This window comes from Herpailurus yagouaroundi, unplaced genomic scaffold, assembly GCF_014898765.1.
Source record: "Herpailurus yagouaroundi ecotype Mexico unplaced genomic scaffold, PumYag 140, whole genome shotgun sequence".
NCBI classification, from domain to species: domain Eukaryota; kingdom Metazoa; phylum Chordata; class Mammalia; order Carnivora; family Felidae; genus Herpailurus; species Herpailurus yagouaroundi.
This window is the reverse complement of record NW_024412395.1, coordinates 94,061,108-94,078,296: the sequence shown is the minus strand read 5'-3', so window position 1 is coordinate 94,078,296 and position 17,189 is coordinate 94,061,108. Positions and strand designations below refer to the sequence as shown.

The following is a 17,189-nucleotide window of genomic DNA, read 5'->3' as shown; positions in this document are numbered from 1 at the left end:
GCTGACAGCTCGGAGCCTGGAGCCTGCTTTGGATTCTGTGTTTCCTTCTCTCTCTGCTCTTGCCCCACTCATGCTCTGTCTCTCTCTGTCTCAGAAATAAATAAACCTTAAAAATTAAAAAAGAAAGAGAAAGAAAGAAAGAAAGAAAGAAAGAAAGAAAGAAAGAAAGAAAGAAAGAATCTGGGTCAGAGGCGCCTGGATGGCTCAGTCGGTTAAGCATCTGACTCTTAATTTTGGCTCAGGTCATGATCTCATGGTTCATGAGATCGAGCCCCGAGTCAGGTTCTGCGCTGAGCATGAAGCCTGCTTGAGATTCTCTCTCCTACTCTCTCTGTCCTTCTCCCACTTGTGTCCTCTCTGTCTTTCTCTGTCTCTCTCTCTCTAAAATAAATAAATAAACGTTAAAAAAATAAATTAAAAAAAAAAACCCAGGTCAAGCTCTCTCGGGTCCTCACTTCCAAGATGACCAAGGAAAGAAGGAGTAACAGTCATGCCACAAAGGACTATGCCATGTGCAGCCTACTCACTGCACCAGCTGTGCCCATTGCATGGCCAAAGACAAGGCCATTAACAAGTTCATTATTCAGAACACGGTGGAGGCCACCTTGGTCAAGGACATTTCTAAAGTGAGTGTCTTCAACACCTGTGTGCTTCCCGAGCTGCATGTGACACTCCATTACTGTGTTACTCTGTGAGCGGTCCCATTCCCAGCAAGGTACTCAGGACTCAAGAACCACTCTTGTGAGGCACAAAAGGACCAGAACACCCACACCCTGATTTAGACCCGCGGGTCCTGCCCCACGACCTCCACCAAAGCCCATGGAAAGAGCTAAGTCCTTAAAGACTGAAGAACAATGGCTCTCTAGAAAAAAAAATAAAATGGAGATTAGGCTTTAAAAAAGAAGAAGAAAAGAAAAAAGAACCCAAGTCAAGATGATGCTGGGGGAGCCGGTCACGAACTATGTCCACAGAGGGCAGGTCAAGAGTCTACTGGATTTGGTTGGGTTGGAAGACAGAAGGATTCCCAACAAGGTCAGGTGGAACTGGAGTGGGTGTCCAAGACAAGTGAAACAGAATCAGAGCCCAGCAGAGACAGAAGAAAGACACAGCTACCCATTCATATAATGTTCACTCAGTCAGTCAGCAAATATTGAGTACCTACTAGAGTATTTTGATATCTCTAAGGATGGGTGCATGGACAAGACAACCTGTGAGACCTTACAGCCCAAGGAACCTGATCCTGTATGACTTTGTCTTCAGAGGACCTCTTTGTAGAATGGTTCCTTCATCAACAGAAGCCCTGAGTACTCAGGACAAGAAGTATCCACAAAAGAAAGAGGCACAAGCTTTTTCCTCTTCTTTCCTCTCCATCAGCAGCATGGATACCAATGATAACCATATCACGGAGTCATGGATGCTGGGCCACCCAGGGCCTCCATGGCTCATTTTGTCCATCCTCCTGCCCCTAAGAATAAACAATACTTTCTTGGACCCACGTGAGGGTGGGCCATTTTTAGAGATTCCCAGCATAGTTAATTCCATAGCTTCCCTTGGTCTACTTTCCTTGACTATTGGCCTTTTCCATATGAAGTCTGCCCTCATACCTTGCTGCTATACCTATTTAAGTTCTTTTGTAAAGTTCGTCTCAGTTATCACAGGCGATTCCATAGACACCAGACCCCCTTTTGCACCACTTACTAAAGCCTACATTAAAATCTTAATCAATCAGCCAACAAATAAATATGCATTGGGCATCAATTATATGCAAAAATCTATGGTAGGTTTAGGGAGAAGTACAAAAAGAAGGCAGAAGAAAGAGCCATGGATCTGGAGACCTAAGTGAGAATCACAGCTCTGACACTTGTTCCCATGAGGACAAATCTTCTTCCTCACGTCAAATTTATCATCTGTGAAATGGGGCGGCCAATTCTTGCTCCATCTATCACACTGGGTTGTTGTGAGTTTCAATAAAAATTACAACAAGCAGGGGCTTTATAAACTGTAAAATTCCATAGAAATAATGAGTCAGATGTAAGACGATGCAGTGGAAAAACACTGAACTTACAGCCACAGGGCTGAGTGGGCCTGACTCCATCATTTACTTCCCTTGGGACTTCGGGCAGCTCATTTAACCTGTTTGCCTCTCTGTAAAAATGGCTTGTTGTGCAGATTGAGACACTGAACATAGAAGCATCCATCATTAGCCTCTGGTACCTTAGCAGATCTCACATCTGTATTTGTTCATTCATTTGCAGGTGACCAGGGGCAAGAAGGGCATGCAGGCAGACCAAGAAGAGATTGCAATTGTGGTGAACACCTCGGTTCAGCCAGGCACAAAGGGTCAGCCTGGGAGCAATGAGAAACGAGACTGGAAGGGTTGTGTAGGGGGTAGGGAGGGTGAATGTCAGACTAAGGAGTCTCAACTTGACAGAACCATTTGTAGCCATTAAGGAACCATTGATGGTTTTAGAACAGCAAGGTAGCAGATGGCAGATATTTCTGTTCTTTGTGGAAAATGGCTCAGGAATGGGGAGTCTTCTGGAATTGTTGGGTTCTCCACTCAAGGGCTGAGTGGCTAACCTGCTGGCATGCAACATGGGCTTCAGAGGGTCAAGGCCTGGCTAGCACCTCTTTTGACATAGCTAGGGCTCAGAGCAAAACCTGCCCAGGGCCTTGTATTCATCACATACAGCTACATAACAAATGACTTCAAGAAGTAGTGGTTAAAGCCAATTAAGAAATATGTATGTATTTATTAAATATTTAAAATAGTAAAGATGTATTAAATAATTATTCTTATCTCACAGTTTCTGTGGGTTAAAAATTTGAGAGCGTATTAGCTGGGGTGGCTTAGAGTCTGGGTCTTTCATGAAGTTGCAATCAAGATGTCAGTCAGCCCAGCCTGGAGTCATCTGAGGGCCTGACTGGAACTATCGTATCCACTTCCAAGATGGCGTACTCATATGGCTGACAAGTTGGTGCTGGTTGTTGGCAGGAAGCCTCGTGACTCAGCACATGAACCTCTTCACAGGGCTGCTTGAGGGTGGTCATGACATGGCAATGGATTCCCCAGAGCAAGTGTCCAAGAGAGAGCAAGGCAAAGGCTACAATGTCTTTGATGCACTAGCGTCAGAAGACACACACCCTCACCTTCATGATATTCCATTGGTCATACTGGTTTATTCTGGTTCAATATGGGAGGGAACCTACAAAGGGATTGATCAAGGATCATTGGGGCCTTCTTAGGGGCTGGCTACCATGGCAGGGAGAGTGGGATGTCAAAGAGAATGATCTTGGAATCAAATAGATTGGGTTCAAATTTTAGGTCCTTGACTTACACCCTGTGTGACTTCAAGCAAGTCACATATCACAAGCTTCAGTTTTGTCCCTCTGAAACGAGAATAATATTAGCAGTGGCAGCGTCATAGAGCGTTGTAAGGAGCCAGCAAGGTGAAGCACATAGGGTGCTTGGTCCAGCTCCAAGCCCAGAGTCCATATTTGGTAGATAGTAGCTTTATGTGCTGGTATAATGCACAAACAGGTAGGTAGAGAGTTGTTCTAGAAGCACAAAGTGGCCCTGTGGTAGGCTGAATAATGCTGCCTAAGGATGTCCATGTGCTAATCTCCATAATTTACGAAAATGAGACCATATATGGCAAAAGGGATTTTACAGATGGAAGCCAGTGATCTTGGGGTGGGGAGATCGTCCTGGATTAGCTGAACAGATGCAATGATGCCATCACATGGGTCTTTATGAGAGGCAGGCTGTAGCAATGTGGAGGTGAGAGGGTAAGGTGATGACAGAAGCAGAAACTACAGTCAGGCAGCCACGAGCCAAGAGGCCAACGTATGCTGGCAGCTTGAAACTGGAAGAGGCAAAGAACAGATTCTCCCCTGGAGCTTCCAGAAGGAGCCATCCTTTCTGTCGCCCTGATTTTGGCCCCCTTTAGGCTCATTTCTGACTTCTGACACCAGAACTAGAGGAGAATAAATTTGTGTTGTTCGAATCTACTAAATTTGTGGTAATTTGTCGCAGCAGCAAGAGGGAGCTAATAGGATCCTTTGAGGGGCTTGGGGAGGGGGATGGACAGGGAAAGAAAGGATAAAGGGAGGAGGAGGAGGAGGGTGCATCTTATGAGAACCATTGCTCTCTCACAAGACAGAATGACAGCCCTGATCCTGTAGGTTCTGGAACTATCCAAGCACAAGGCATGGATTCAGGGCCCCAGCAGGGATAGTGGCTATATAGAGAAAGCAAAGAGTAACAGAGCAGTTCTGAAGATGACCGGCCTGGCCTGTCGACTTAAAGTGCCTTTTGTTTAATGCCATACCTGATAAAGGGTTAGTATCCAAAATACATAAAGAACAGATACAACTCAACACCCAAAAAACAAACACTGCAATAAAAAATGGGCAGAAGGGGCGCCTGGGTGGCTCAGTCAGTTGAGCACCAGACTCTTGATCTCAGCTCAGGTCATGATCTCATGGTTCTTGGGATGGGCTCTGTCAGCGCAGAGCCTGCTTGGGATTCTCTCTCCCCCTCTCTCTCTGCACCTCTCACTCTCTTGCTCGCTCTCTCAAAATAAATAAATAAACTTTTTTTTAAAAACATGGGCAGAAGACACGAATAGACATTTCTCCAAAGGAGACTTCCAGACGACCGACAGACACATGAAAAGATGCGCAACATCACTCATCATCAGGAAAATGCAAATCACAACTACAGTAAGATATCACTTCACACCTGTCAGAATGGTCAAAGTCAAAAGCACAAGAAACAAGTGTTGGCGAGGATGTGGAGAAAGAGGAACACATTACAGCTGGTGGGAATGCCAACTGGTGCAGCCACGGTGGAAAACAGGATGAAGGTTCCTCAAAGAGTTAAAAATGGAACTGTCCTAAGACCCAGTAGTTGCACTACTAGGTATTAACCCAAATAATAGAAAAACATGAATTCAAAGGGATACATGCACCCCTATGTTTACTGCAGCATTGTTTACAATAGCCATACTATGGAAGCAGCCCAAGTGTCCGTCAATAAATGAATGGATAAAGAGAAGGTGGTGTATATATATATATATGGTATATATATGGTATATATGGTATATATATGGTATATATATGTGGTGTATATATGGTATATATATGGTATATATGGTATATATATGGTATATATATGTGGTATATATATGGTATATATGGTATATATATGGTGTATATGTATATATGGTATATATATGGTATATATGGTATATATATGGTATATATATATGGTATATATATGGTATATATATGGTATATATATGTGTATATATATATATATATATGGTATATATATATGGTATATATATAATATATATATACACACTATTATATATATAATATATATTATATTATATAAGAAGGTGGTATGTGTATATATGTATATATACATATATATGTATATATAATGTGTATATATATATACATTATGCAACCATAAAAAAGAATAAAATTTTACCATTTGCAACAATATGAATGGAGCTAAGAGTATAATGCTAAGTGAAATAAGTCAGAGAAAGAAAAATACCTCTGATCTCACTCATATATGGACTTTAAGAAACAAAGCAAATGAGCAAAGGGAAAAAAGAGAGAAAGAGGCAAACCAAGAAACAGACTCTTAGCTCTAGAGAAGAAACCAATGGTTACCAGAGGGGAGGCAGGTGGGGGTGGGGGAGATAGGTGCTGGGGATGAAAAGTACACTTACCGCAGTAAACACTGAGCAACGTATAGAGTTGTTGAATCACTCTATTATATATACACCTGAAACTAATATAATATGTCACGCTATGTTAACTATACAGGAATTAAGATTTAAAACTCAATAATAGGGCGCCTGGGTGACTCAGTAGGTTGGGCGTCCAACTTCAGCTCATGTCATGATCTCCCCGTTCGTGAGTTTGAGCCCCACGTCAGGCTCTGTGCTGATTGATGGCTCAGAGCCTGGAGCCTGCTTTGGATTCTGTGTCTCCCTCTCTCTCTGCCTGTCCCCTGCTCATGCTCGCTCTCTCTCAAAAATAAATGAATGTTAAAAAAAGTTTTTTTAATAAAAATTTTAAAAACTCAACAATAAAAAATGAGTAAATACACAAAATGCCTTTTGCTTGACAAGAAGTAAAATTGGGTGGGCTGGTTCCTGAGGACCTCAGTGGCCCTGCTCCGAGATGGACACTGGGCAAACTTCTCTCTCCCCTCAGAAAGGGGACAGAGACAGGGACTAGGAGAAACTGTCTCCTGAAACCCTGGGGAGATGAGAGGAAGTGGGGGATGCAGGAGGCCGTGGGCAGCTCATCAAGAAAAACAGGATTCGGAACCCCAAGTTCTTCCAACTTGCTGCTCAGTGACACCGAGAAAGTCAGGTTCACTTTTGTCGTACGTCAAATGAGATTGCTGTAAGAATCGCATAGGTGAAGCCGTGTATTGTATTCTACACAACAGGCATATGGGACGCGATCAATAAATGTTAGCTATTATCACAGCGACCCGAACGTCTGGTCTGACCTCCCCACCCACAACACCCCCATCTGTAAGAGAGGCACGGCTCCGTGTGTGGTGTTAAATCGTCAGTAAAATCACCCACGTAGCAGGGGCTCCGTTAACATCAGTTACTCTTAACATTATTAGGAACCCAAGCTTGGGGATCCTACAATTCATCCTCATGCTCACGGAGCACTTAGGAGCAGCCTGACCTTGGTTGATCAGTTGGTCATCTCCGACCTAGGAATGACTATCCCTTCTTTCAGGGTAGATGTGAGGACAAGAGACATGAACCGATCGCAGTGCGCAGGGCGCTGAGTAGATCCCCCGTAAACGACAGCTATTGCGATGGCCGGTGGCCAGGCCCATCAGCAGGGAGAAGCGTCTCCCACCAAAGGCAAATCAGATGACATTGAAGAATCTTTCTGTTCCCCCGTGACCCTTGCCGCTCACCTGGCTGACACGTGATGACGAAGGCACTCAGCTCTTGCCGCCCGACACGGCCAGCTGGACAAGCGGGAGAGGAGCGATTAGCAAGCCGGGAGCAGAGCCGACCACATCACCCTCAGGGTCCCGTGTTTCCCACGCAGTCACCTCCAGGCAGCCCCACCAGCAGCCCTGCTCTGGTCCAATGCAAAGGCAGTGCGTCCACTTCCAGGGGCCATACCGACTGGTTATAGATAGAAGTTCTCACTGGCACAGCGTCTCGATTCCTGCTGCCGGGTGGGGCCCAAAGGTGGCTGTGCCCTGTCCCTAAGCAAAATCCTGTGGCCTCCTGCGAGAACAGTAATAATAGAAGCTTATAACCGTGCTTGTGCACCAGGGGCTCTGCTGAGCACCCTTCTTAAGGAGGTAGATTACCTTCTACCCACTTGACAGGTGAGAAAACTGAGACACAAGGAAATTAAGCAACTGGCTGCAAGTTATTCAAGTGGTAAGCAGAGAATCAGGATTCAAATCCAGTCATCTGTCTTTGGAGGCCCTGCTCTCCCCAACAGGCCACTCAAGCGCACTACCCTGGGCACCCGTAGTCATAAAAGTCGCCCTCGTTGATGGCCTTGGAGCCTGCAATGCAGAGAGGAGGCAGACGCTGGCACCACACTCCCGGGATCGCAAGAGGATCCCTGCCTGGGAGGAACCAACCAGACCGCACTTGCCCTACTGGAGCTCGGCCCCCTCCCTGTTCCTTCGCTACCCTCTGTACTGCCCCTCTGAGACCTTGAGACCTTTGCGGAGTCGGCTCCCAGATCCCTGGTAGAGGGAATCCGGTTTCACCCAGGTCTTCCCCAGCGCCTCCAGGTCAGCCCTAGGTAGAAGGCTTCCTGGCCAAGACACTAGAAAGTTTCCAACCCTTCACAAACCCCCTCTGGGTGGGGAGTTGAAATAAAAAGACAGAGAGGGAGGAGGGGCCATCTGAGAACTGAGTTTTCCCCAGACACTGAGCAAGCCTTCAACATCCTGAGGACTGGAGTCCAACAAGTTGCAACTCACCAAAACGTCTTCCCCTCCAGCTGCACCGACTAATTACAAGAGAAAGGCTGAAAGGGAAGGTTCAAGCTTTCCATGACAGTGTGGTTTTTCTCTCTTACTCTCCTTTCTCCCCCTCCTCCATTCTTCCTTTCCCACTCTCACTCCTCTTCTTCCTCCCGCTCTGGTGCCTGGCAACATGCTCCTGCAGAGAGGTACGAGTTAGCTGTGTGCACTGAGCACAGACTCATCTGTCATAAGGGTCTTCCAGAGGCCACAGAATCGAACCCCTGGCTCCTAACACACACACACACAAATCTGCTCACCTGTCAGCATCCTCCAGAAAAGGGGTAGCAAAGGGGAGGCTGGATGGCTCCCCTCAAGACAGCCTTCCAAAGTAATGCTTACTTCTCTTTGCACAAGTGATGCCCACTCATGCAGAAGATACAAATGCTTAAGATTAGCCCCGACCCCAGCCACCGGCAATAACACATTATCGATACTTTGCTATGCACTAAATCCTTGACATTCCCAAGAATTATACCTCAAGATCTCCATGACTCTCCAAATTTAAGAAGATGGATATGTTAGGGGCAAACCCCAAGAGCCTTTGCAAAGAGATCCTTACTCTACATCTAAACCGTATCATTATAGGCTTTAGGAAGGGAATGTCCTAGTTTGAGACCGGGAGTGGATGTGGTACCACCCACTTTACAGATAAGGAAACTGAGTCCAAAGGGATGTATCCGTTTTTCTGTGGCCCTCAATTAAATGGGAGTCAAAGATGCAAAGAGAAGGCAACTTCTTGGCAGAGTCTGCAGAGTCTGGTGCCCGTGTTGGCCAGGAACTTGGGAGGCACAGGGAAGCCAGTAGGAATCTTGTCCTCCACCTGCACTAACAGGTTGAGTCTCCAGCTTGACCAAACCCGAGTTTTCCAGAATTTGCCACCCGGTGTGTTGTCTGGGTCTGGGAAATGAGACATTGGTGGGTCTGAATGACCACCCTGTGGCCCCAGGTGGCCCCATGCTGACACAGGGTGTGTGCTCCCAGGTAGCAGAACTGGGACCAGCGTATCCCCAGAGAAGGCCACCAAGGAGAGGGACAGATAGATGCTCGCATTGGATGTCACAGGAACACTCGGTTCCAGAGAGCGTGTCCTACCCAGGCATTCAGGGAGAGCTTGCCAGGACAGGAAACCTGGGACCAGCCCGCCTCCTCACCCCTGTCCCGCACTTAACACTACTTAACCCTGGCCAAGTCCTCTGACAACCGGCATCAAACAGGGGCAAATCCGCCTTGAACAAAAAGATCCAGATACCCCAGACTGGCGGTTGAGCTTACCCCTCTATTCCAGGGCAACCAAAAAGCTCTGGGCAATGCTTTGGAGTTAGTTGCAACCTGTAATGTTGCCTGCCCCTCCCCTTCCTCCTCCAGGATTGAGCCTGGAGCTAAAAGCCCTCACTCGCCACTCCCTTTGCACAGCCCAGAGCCAGCCGCGGAGAGTCTTCCATTCCTAGACCTGCTACGGATTGACTCATCCCCTGCCAGCCTTCCCTGAGTCCTAGCCCAGAGTCTGTTCTCGCCGCACCCACAAAGCCCTCGCTGGATGCCCCTCTTTCTTGCGCCGGAATCTCTAAGAAGAGTCCATTTATTTTTTCCCCCAGCCGTGCCCAAGCTCCTACAGCTTCTGTCTTCATATTTCATCTCTCTGGTGGCTCATCACAGAGAAGAAAGAGGGGTTTAATGAGAACAATTCTAGATAATGATAAAAAGAGGAAGGAAAGATCCACACGCTAAGAATCCCAGCTTAGCTCATTCTTCCAAATGACCTCGTGGAGAAGTTTAATGGAGGAGACCCATTGCCCAAGTTTCACGAGGGCCTTTGGAACACTCCAAGGATCTCTAAGTTCTTGGGAAGTGTTTGGAAATAGAAAATTAATAATTTTGGAACCATTCAAGAGCCAAAAAAATAAAAATAAAAAACACTCATATGACTTCTGATCCAGATACTATTTCCTCCCAAGATACAGACACACCCTTCTTATGTGCTTTGGTACCCATGCCTCCTACGTGTAAACATCCACACACACCACCTCCACACAAACCCGGAGATGCCGGGGATTTGATCTGCCCCAGGTAGAGCAGGTAGAGTTGTCAGATAAAAATAAAAACGTAGGCTACTTGGTTAAATTTGAATTTCGGAGAAACAACAAATTTCAGTGTAAGTATGTCTCAAATATTGCATGGGACATTCTTATGCTAAACTCTATTCATTGTTTATCTGCAACTTTAATTTAATTTTTTTTTTCAACGTTTATTTATTTTTGGGACAGAGAGAGACAGAGCATGAACGGGGGAGGGGCAGAGAGAGAGGGAGGCACAGAATCGGAAACAGGCTCCAGGCTCTGAGCCATCAGCCCAGAGCCCGACGTGGGGCTCGAACTCACGGACCGCGAGATCGTGACCTGGTTGAAGTCGGACACTCAACCGACTGCGCCACCCAGGCGCCCCTCTGCAACTTTAATTTAACTGACCATCTTATGCTTTATCTGACATCCTTAACCCTAAGTAAGGCATCTACCCTAGGCCCCCCACAGAAACACTACTACCCAGCCCCACATAGACCCTCTACCATAAACGTGAACCTTGATCCGTTATGAATTCTATTTTCGTATAACCGTCTGAAAATTACTAGGGCTGAGGATCTAGGGCAGAGCAAGTTGTTTTAAGGCCCCTCACCATCTGCCTTAATCCTGCTCCCACTCAGGAATATGCCCATGATTAAATGTTAAGAGTGTAGGGATGCTCAAACTCACCAAATGTCAAAGACCTTTGGTATCCCAAAAGGCTATTTTCTCTCTCATTCTAAATTTTCCCTCCACAACAGCACTGGTTTGGATTAAGAAACGGCTGAAAGTATTGGTCCGGGTGAAGAGTTTAATTCTCAGGTGCTAGAGAAAATCAAAGAAGTGGCTTAGCTGGTCTCTAAGGTAACATCACAGAGATGCCCAGGACAGCAGTCGTGCTGTCTTAGCAGATCTATTGTTAAAGGACTAGATGTATATTGAGCCTATCATGAAGGCTACAACTCTGTACTCCATAAACACTGACCATGACAATGAAGACAGGGTCTTAGGGCATCCCTAAGTTCTTCCCCTGCTCATCTCCCGGATAGCTATGCACCCTCCAATTTGATGAGCTCTCTCTCTCTCTCTCCTAGAGTAGAGCAAAGATCTCCCAAATTTCTGATAGAGCTCCTTGAAACATCTCTGTTGGGGGCCTTTCCCTTGTTAGGCATGTGTGGACAAGATTCCTTCACGCTTTTGACTCACCCTGAAACGAGGTCTGCCCAAGGCTCAGGTCTCTAGCTGGCAGCTTGGCAGTGAGCCTGTGATGGTTGGGAAAAGAAGCATTCTATTCGGCTTTCCAATGCTGGCTTGCCTCAGAGATCGACACTGCCAACCGGCCCTCCTGCGGCTTCTATTTCCAGGCTGGTAGAATGGGTTCACGTAACTAACCAGATATTGTCAGAAGGACCAAAGAGATGATGTCTGTGAACATTTGGTGAATTCTCAGAAGGACATGGTCAGGTTCTGAAACATAAGGCATCCTTCAAGGATAAGATATGGCTTAAAGCTTCCAAAGAGATTTTTCTATCTCCAGGACATCTCCCGTGAGAAACTCAGAGTTTTTAGGTGCAGAAAAAACATCTCTGGTCTCCTAGAACCCGTATCATTTTTTGGAAAAAAAAAAAAAGAGCTATAGGGCTCCCAGAGGGAATACAAAGCATAATGGAAGAGGGGTTCAACCTTCAGCGAGAGGACCAGCGTCGGAGCTTCCTAAGAGTGGGAGATTTCTGCTCCTGAAAGCTGACAAAACAATGAGCTCTTACCACACAGCATCTTGCAGAGTCAACGTACCATAAACATACACAATCCCAACACTCTTCGAGGTGGCAGAAGAAGACGTCAGGGACCGCCCGGCGCCACTCCAAATCCAAAAATCCACGAAGACGTTGTAGTGAAAGTCCTTTTGATCGCAAAGAACAGAAACCCTCTCGGACGAGTTCAAGGAGTGACAGGGGCTGTTGAGAGGGAATACTGGAATCATGTCACGGAGTGTCATGGAATTGGGAAAACATCAGAGGATCCAAGAAAACCAGGGTGACTCTCACTTGTCTCCAGCTTATCAGCCGCATCCTCCTCACTTGCCACTGAGTGCCTGTTCACCTTGTTGCCCAATATCCCAGCCTCCGCTAAGACTTTTCAGCTCCCGTGACCACGACCAATTCTTCCATCTGTACCTTTCGCTCACATGTCTGAACGAGGGTCTAGTGGGCCCAGCTCACTGAGGAATGAGTCTTGACGGGGTCAGGTGTCCTTCCCTGAGCCAATCACTGTGATGGGACAGGGAGGGTTCAAGGCACTGAGACTTGCTCCCCGTGAGCAGAGGCAGAACAACCATCACGATGCCTGGTAAGAAGGGAACGATGACTACACCGACGGGGGGAGTTAAGGCCAAGTGGAAATACTCTACTTGTCCACAGTGAATTGAGACTTCAGGCCAAAAGGCCATCCATTTAGTGGGCAGTATGCTAAGAAGTTTACATACGTTGTCCTGTTTTGTACTCCCGTCAACCCTGCACAGGGGCATAATTATTCCCATTTCATAAGAAGGAAAACTGAAGCTCAGCAAGGTCACACACCAAGGTCCCTGAGCTAATGGGTGGAGGCGCTATGGTCCAACCCAGGCCTGTATGACTCCTGACTAGTGCGTCTGCAGACACAGTCCTCCATGGAACAAGGTTCTGCCTCTGTACATGGACTCAAACGAAATGCAGACAATGAAAGGGATTTTTCACCCCAAATCACCCTGAGTGAGGAAGAACAGGAAGGGACAGGGAGACCAAGAAAAAAAAAATGATGTGTTTTTCCTGAGTAAACAAGGACAAAATGGTAGAAAGGTGGAAGAAGGCTGGCCTATATAAGGATCTCGGGTGTGAAACAAAGGGTAGCAGAGAAAAATGAAAGCCAAGGCCATAGAAGAGTACTTACTTGAAAGGAGTGATTTTTTGCTGCTGATCTTTGTTCCTGTACCAGAAGTGCCTATTAAAAAAAAAAAAAAAATGCCGTTGCTTCAGCAACAGACGGAACCAGAGGCCCCGCAAGGCCTTTGCCAGGTCAAGAGCTTTTTCTATTCCCCCGGCCCCCATCATTTCCATTGTCAAGACGAGGGGCAGAGGCTTGCTGAGGCACACCGCTCAGAAGGTGTGGCAGAAACCCAGACCTCATCTGAACCGAAGAAGAAGTTAAAGAAGCCTTGAGGGGCAGGGGCACCTACTATGGGCTCTGCCCAGTCATACCTGAAGACAGTGACTGAAGCTGAGACCAAAAGCAAGTCCTGAAGCGGATCCCCACAGGAAGTAAGAGGAAGGGGGACAGAGAAATGATCAAAGCTAACACACACACCCCTAAGATCCAGAAACGGACACATACACACTCGCACAGAAACAGGGAAACAGAGACCGCAGAGAGCAGGCTGCCTTGTTTATTCTCCTGAAAGGCATCTGGATTTCTCAGTGAGATCCTGATTTGGGTCTTTTCCTCATTTTCCATCTGGACTGAATGGTGAAACGGCCTGGCACGAGAGATGCCGTGAGTCAGCTACAGATTCAGGCTTGGTCCCTCTGCCCCTCCGCTCTGCTCTTTGCCAGACCACACAACCTCCCTCCCTCCTGCCAAGCGTGGCTTAGCTCACCATCCAGGTAGCGCACTTCAAAGACTTGGGGGTGAGGTAGGCTGGGCTGGGCCAGCCTCGGGAGGGGAGCAGAGTCCACTCCCAGCCCAAACACTCTTCGTCAGTTCTCTTGAACGCCTTCCGCTCCTCTCACACCCCTGACACTTGGAATAACCCCTGGAAGTTAGAGCTGGAAAACCCGACTTTTCACTGGAGCGGTCTGTCTCTTCCACACTGCAGGTCTGTGCAGCTTTATGACTGTGGGGTTGACCAGATGTCAGCCAAAGCCCAAGCACCGCCTGGCACCAACAGTCTGTGTGTTCCTCCCTGAAGTATACTCCCCAGGGCGATCCAAAGACCAGGGGTGCTTGAGTGACCAGAAACCACAGGACATCTTGCAAGGTGTGTGGATCATCAGGGTGTGGTCTGCCTCCTACATTTTCTAAGCTATGACCTTTAGGCCACTTTGTATCAAGAGTAGGGGTGCGATCTCCCACAGAAAACTGTAAAGACCTCTGCGATCAGGAAACACACTCATCTCATCTTCGTGTCCCCGGCAACACAAAGTGAAGGGCAGTGCCTCGTGCTCTCACTAATTGTCTGCTGACCGGTAGCCTCCTCTGACTTTTTTTTGAAACACAGCAGAACCGGAGCAACATGAAAACAACATGACGTTTCTTCCTTTCTCAAATCTGTTCTCTCCTGACGCTTGGGTCTATGCATGAGCCTGAGCGCTGGTCCAAGGACTCAGTGTCCTATTGTTTCACTAGTGGAAAACCTGAGGACAAAAATGTCTTTGACATAAAAAAGTAAAACAAAATAAAAGCTTTTAACACTCGGTGATCTGTCAGGCATGGTGGCGGTGGGCAGAAGACGACCCCCCATGACCCGTGTGCTCTCGTATAAAGTCCTCCCCCTGAGTGTTAGTGGGACATGTAATTTGCTTTCAACCACTAGAATATGGCAAAGGTGACGGGGCATCACTTCTGTGATTGTGGTACCTCATACGGCAAAGGTGAAGGGACTTTGCCCATGTAATTAATTTGCAGTTGACTGAGTCAATTCCAAGGGAGATTTTCCTGGGTGAGCCTGAACTAATCCGGGGAGCTTTAAAAAAAAAAAAGAGGGTCTAGATGTTCCCTGAAGTTAGAAATTTAAACCTGCAGAGGTGCTCCCTGCCCACGCATACCCTGTCTCTCTGTCCCTGTCCCTACTGTCTCTCTCTCTCTCTCTCTCTCTTTTTCTCTCGGCTAGAATGACACTTTCTGATGTGGGTAGAGGGGCTTGGTTTCTGGATAGGCAGACAGCCACCCCTCTCTCCATTCCCCCGCCCCAGTCCATCCTAGCTCATTTCCCTCGACACATCCCAGTCTCTTCCTGCCGTGACGTGATGACCAGCTCTTGACGTCTTGCAGCAAGATCTAGTCAAATCAAACAGGTGGCCTCCACCTGCCCTTCCTCCCCAGCACCTCCTCTCCGCCTTCCTGCAAAATGGAGCATGATTGCCCAGAAAACGTGAGTTCTCCTCCCAAGCCCAGACCGTGGTGTTCTATTCCGCACAGAGCCTTCCCTCTGGGAGTCCGTACTTTCACTGCCACGTTTTTGTGGATGATTCCCCAGATCTCTACCACCAGCCCTGCCGTGCTGTCTGTGCTGAGGCTGGCTTCCGCCAGACGTTGCCCACGTCCACCTCCTACTCTCCACTTTTCCTCAGTGCTTCCTCTGCCCGGATCATCTGCCTCCCACCCCATCCTCTCAGATGTCCAGCCTCTAGAACCTCAAACTCACGTACCCTCCACACACCTGCCTTCCTCAAATATTCCTTTACTGGCCACCGAATTCTGCCTCCGTAATGTAGAAGAAAATCATCTGTCGTCCTACTTATTATTCGGGAATGTTCAGGTGAATGTTCAGGGTGTGAGAACAAAGAAGCTCCATAAATTTAACAGCGTACCTGAGGCAGAACACTTACACTTTCATTCTGTGTTAACATTCAGTCTGTAGAAACAGCAGAAGCGGGTAGAGCCGTGTACGTGGGGCCGGACGGCCGTGGAATAATGATTGTCCAGGCTGAGGGATGGGTTCGTGGGGATGATTACACTCCTCTATTTGCTTCTGCGTATTTTTGAGATGCTCCACCATAAAAACGTTTTTAAGTCGAGTTCAATACCCAGTTAAATCCCTAATTAAAAAAGAAGTGGGCAAGGATGAGCCCACACTGTTTTCATTGGTCCCAAGTGGTAACAGTAGCCTGAAAGTATATCACTGCTTTGCTATTGCCTCTCCTGAACCCCAGCCCCCACCCGGCTGGATCCTTCCTGTTTCTTGCCAGGGGCTGTGTGCATGTGCAACATCTGTTCTACAGCGGTGAGAAGCTGGCTGGGCAGATGGATAGATGCATTTGTACCGTGATGATGCCAGCACACTATTAGGGTGTTTTCACTGTTTTCTCTCACCGGAAGGTGGGGGGGGGGGGTTGAGTCCGGGCACCAGTACAGAGCTACTTAGCTTACAACAGTCCGTCTCTGGGTCTCTCGAATACACAGCATGGTCTGTCGGCGTTTCACACTCAACTTCCTGTCCAAGTCCAAGATTCACACAACTCCTGACCTGTTTTCAGACCAGGAGCCATCAGACACAGGTGGCCACATCTTTTGGGCCCGCACTGGTGGTGTGCGGACAGAGAATCATTGCACCAGATGCGGGGGGCATCCGTCACACCTTTCTGAGGATCAGATAAAGTCCCTGTACCTTTCCAGGCCTGTGGCTCTTCATTTTGACTTTGACTTTCAACCTGTAGAGCCAATATTGACCTCACTGGTTTCTTCCCAGACTCTCAGAGTAGAGTTGGGCCACATGCATTCCAAATACCCAACTCTGGCCAAAATCAAGCACCCAGGAAGTGCCCAGAATGGCCTCTAAGTGTCCCCAACACAGGCACTTCACTCCCCCCACCTCCAGCAACACTTCTGTTGCCCTCTGCCATCTGGCTGGGTTTCTCACTGGCTGCAGGAAGCAAGTGATTATGGAGGATTTAATAATTATCAACAAAGGAAATTAAAATGTGTTTGGTTTCATGTCTTTTGCCTTTAATGCTTTCGCAATCTAGAAAAGGTAACTAAGGTGGAAGGCTGGCCATTGAGAAATAAAAAATAAGTAAATAGAAAGGAGGAGAGAAACAGACCTCATTCATTAATCTGTAGACATTCCGTGGGGCTTCCAGGGGGCCCACTGCTGCCTAGACCCTAGACAGCACAGGACTGAACCCCACAGTCAAATCACCTGCTCTCAGGGCACTTTCTTTCTAGGCATAATGAAGGCCTGGAAAGACGATGAGAAAAAGATGCAAACCTGGCTACAAAAATACCCCCATGAAAATGTGTTTGAAGAAGGTATTGTGAATTATAACTACCACTTGAGTGTCTACTATGTGTTATGAATTGAATTCTGCCCCTGCCCAAATTCCTGT

General features: G+C 47.3%; 1 long non-coding RNA gene and 1 pseudogene across 1 annotated transcript; one reads left to right on the top strand and one right to left on the bottom strand.

Annotated features, from left to right (window-relative positions):
• The first annotated feature begins 445 nt into the window (after window positions 1-445).
• LOC121030370 (40S ribosomal protein S26-like) lies at window positions 446-9,542 on the top strand (annotated as a pseudogene).
• Window positions 9,543-12,935: 3,393 nt separating this feature from the next.
• On the bottom strand, window positions 12,936-16,588 carry LOC121030305 (uncharacterized). The gene is made up of 3 exons (XR_005790167.1): window positions 15,693-16,588; window positions 13,347-14,498; window positions 12,936-13,089 (listed from the first exon to the last, which is right to left on the bottom strand). It is a non-coding gene; the product is annotated as an uncharacterized LOC121030305 (long non-coding RNA).
• Window positions 16,589-17,189: the final 601 nt, after the last annotated feature.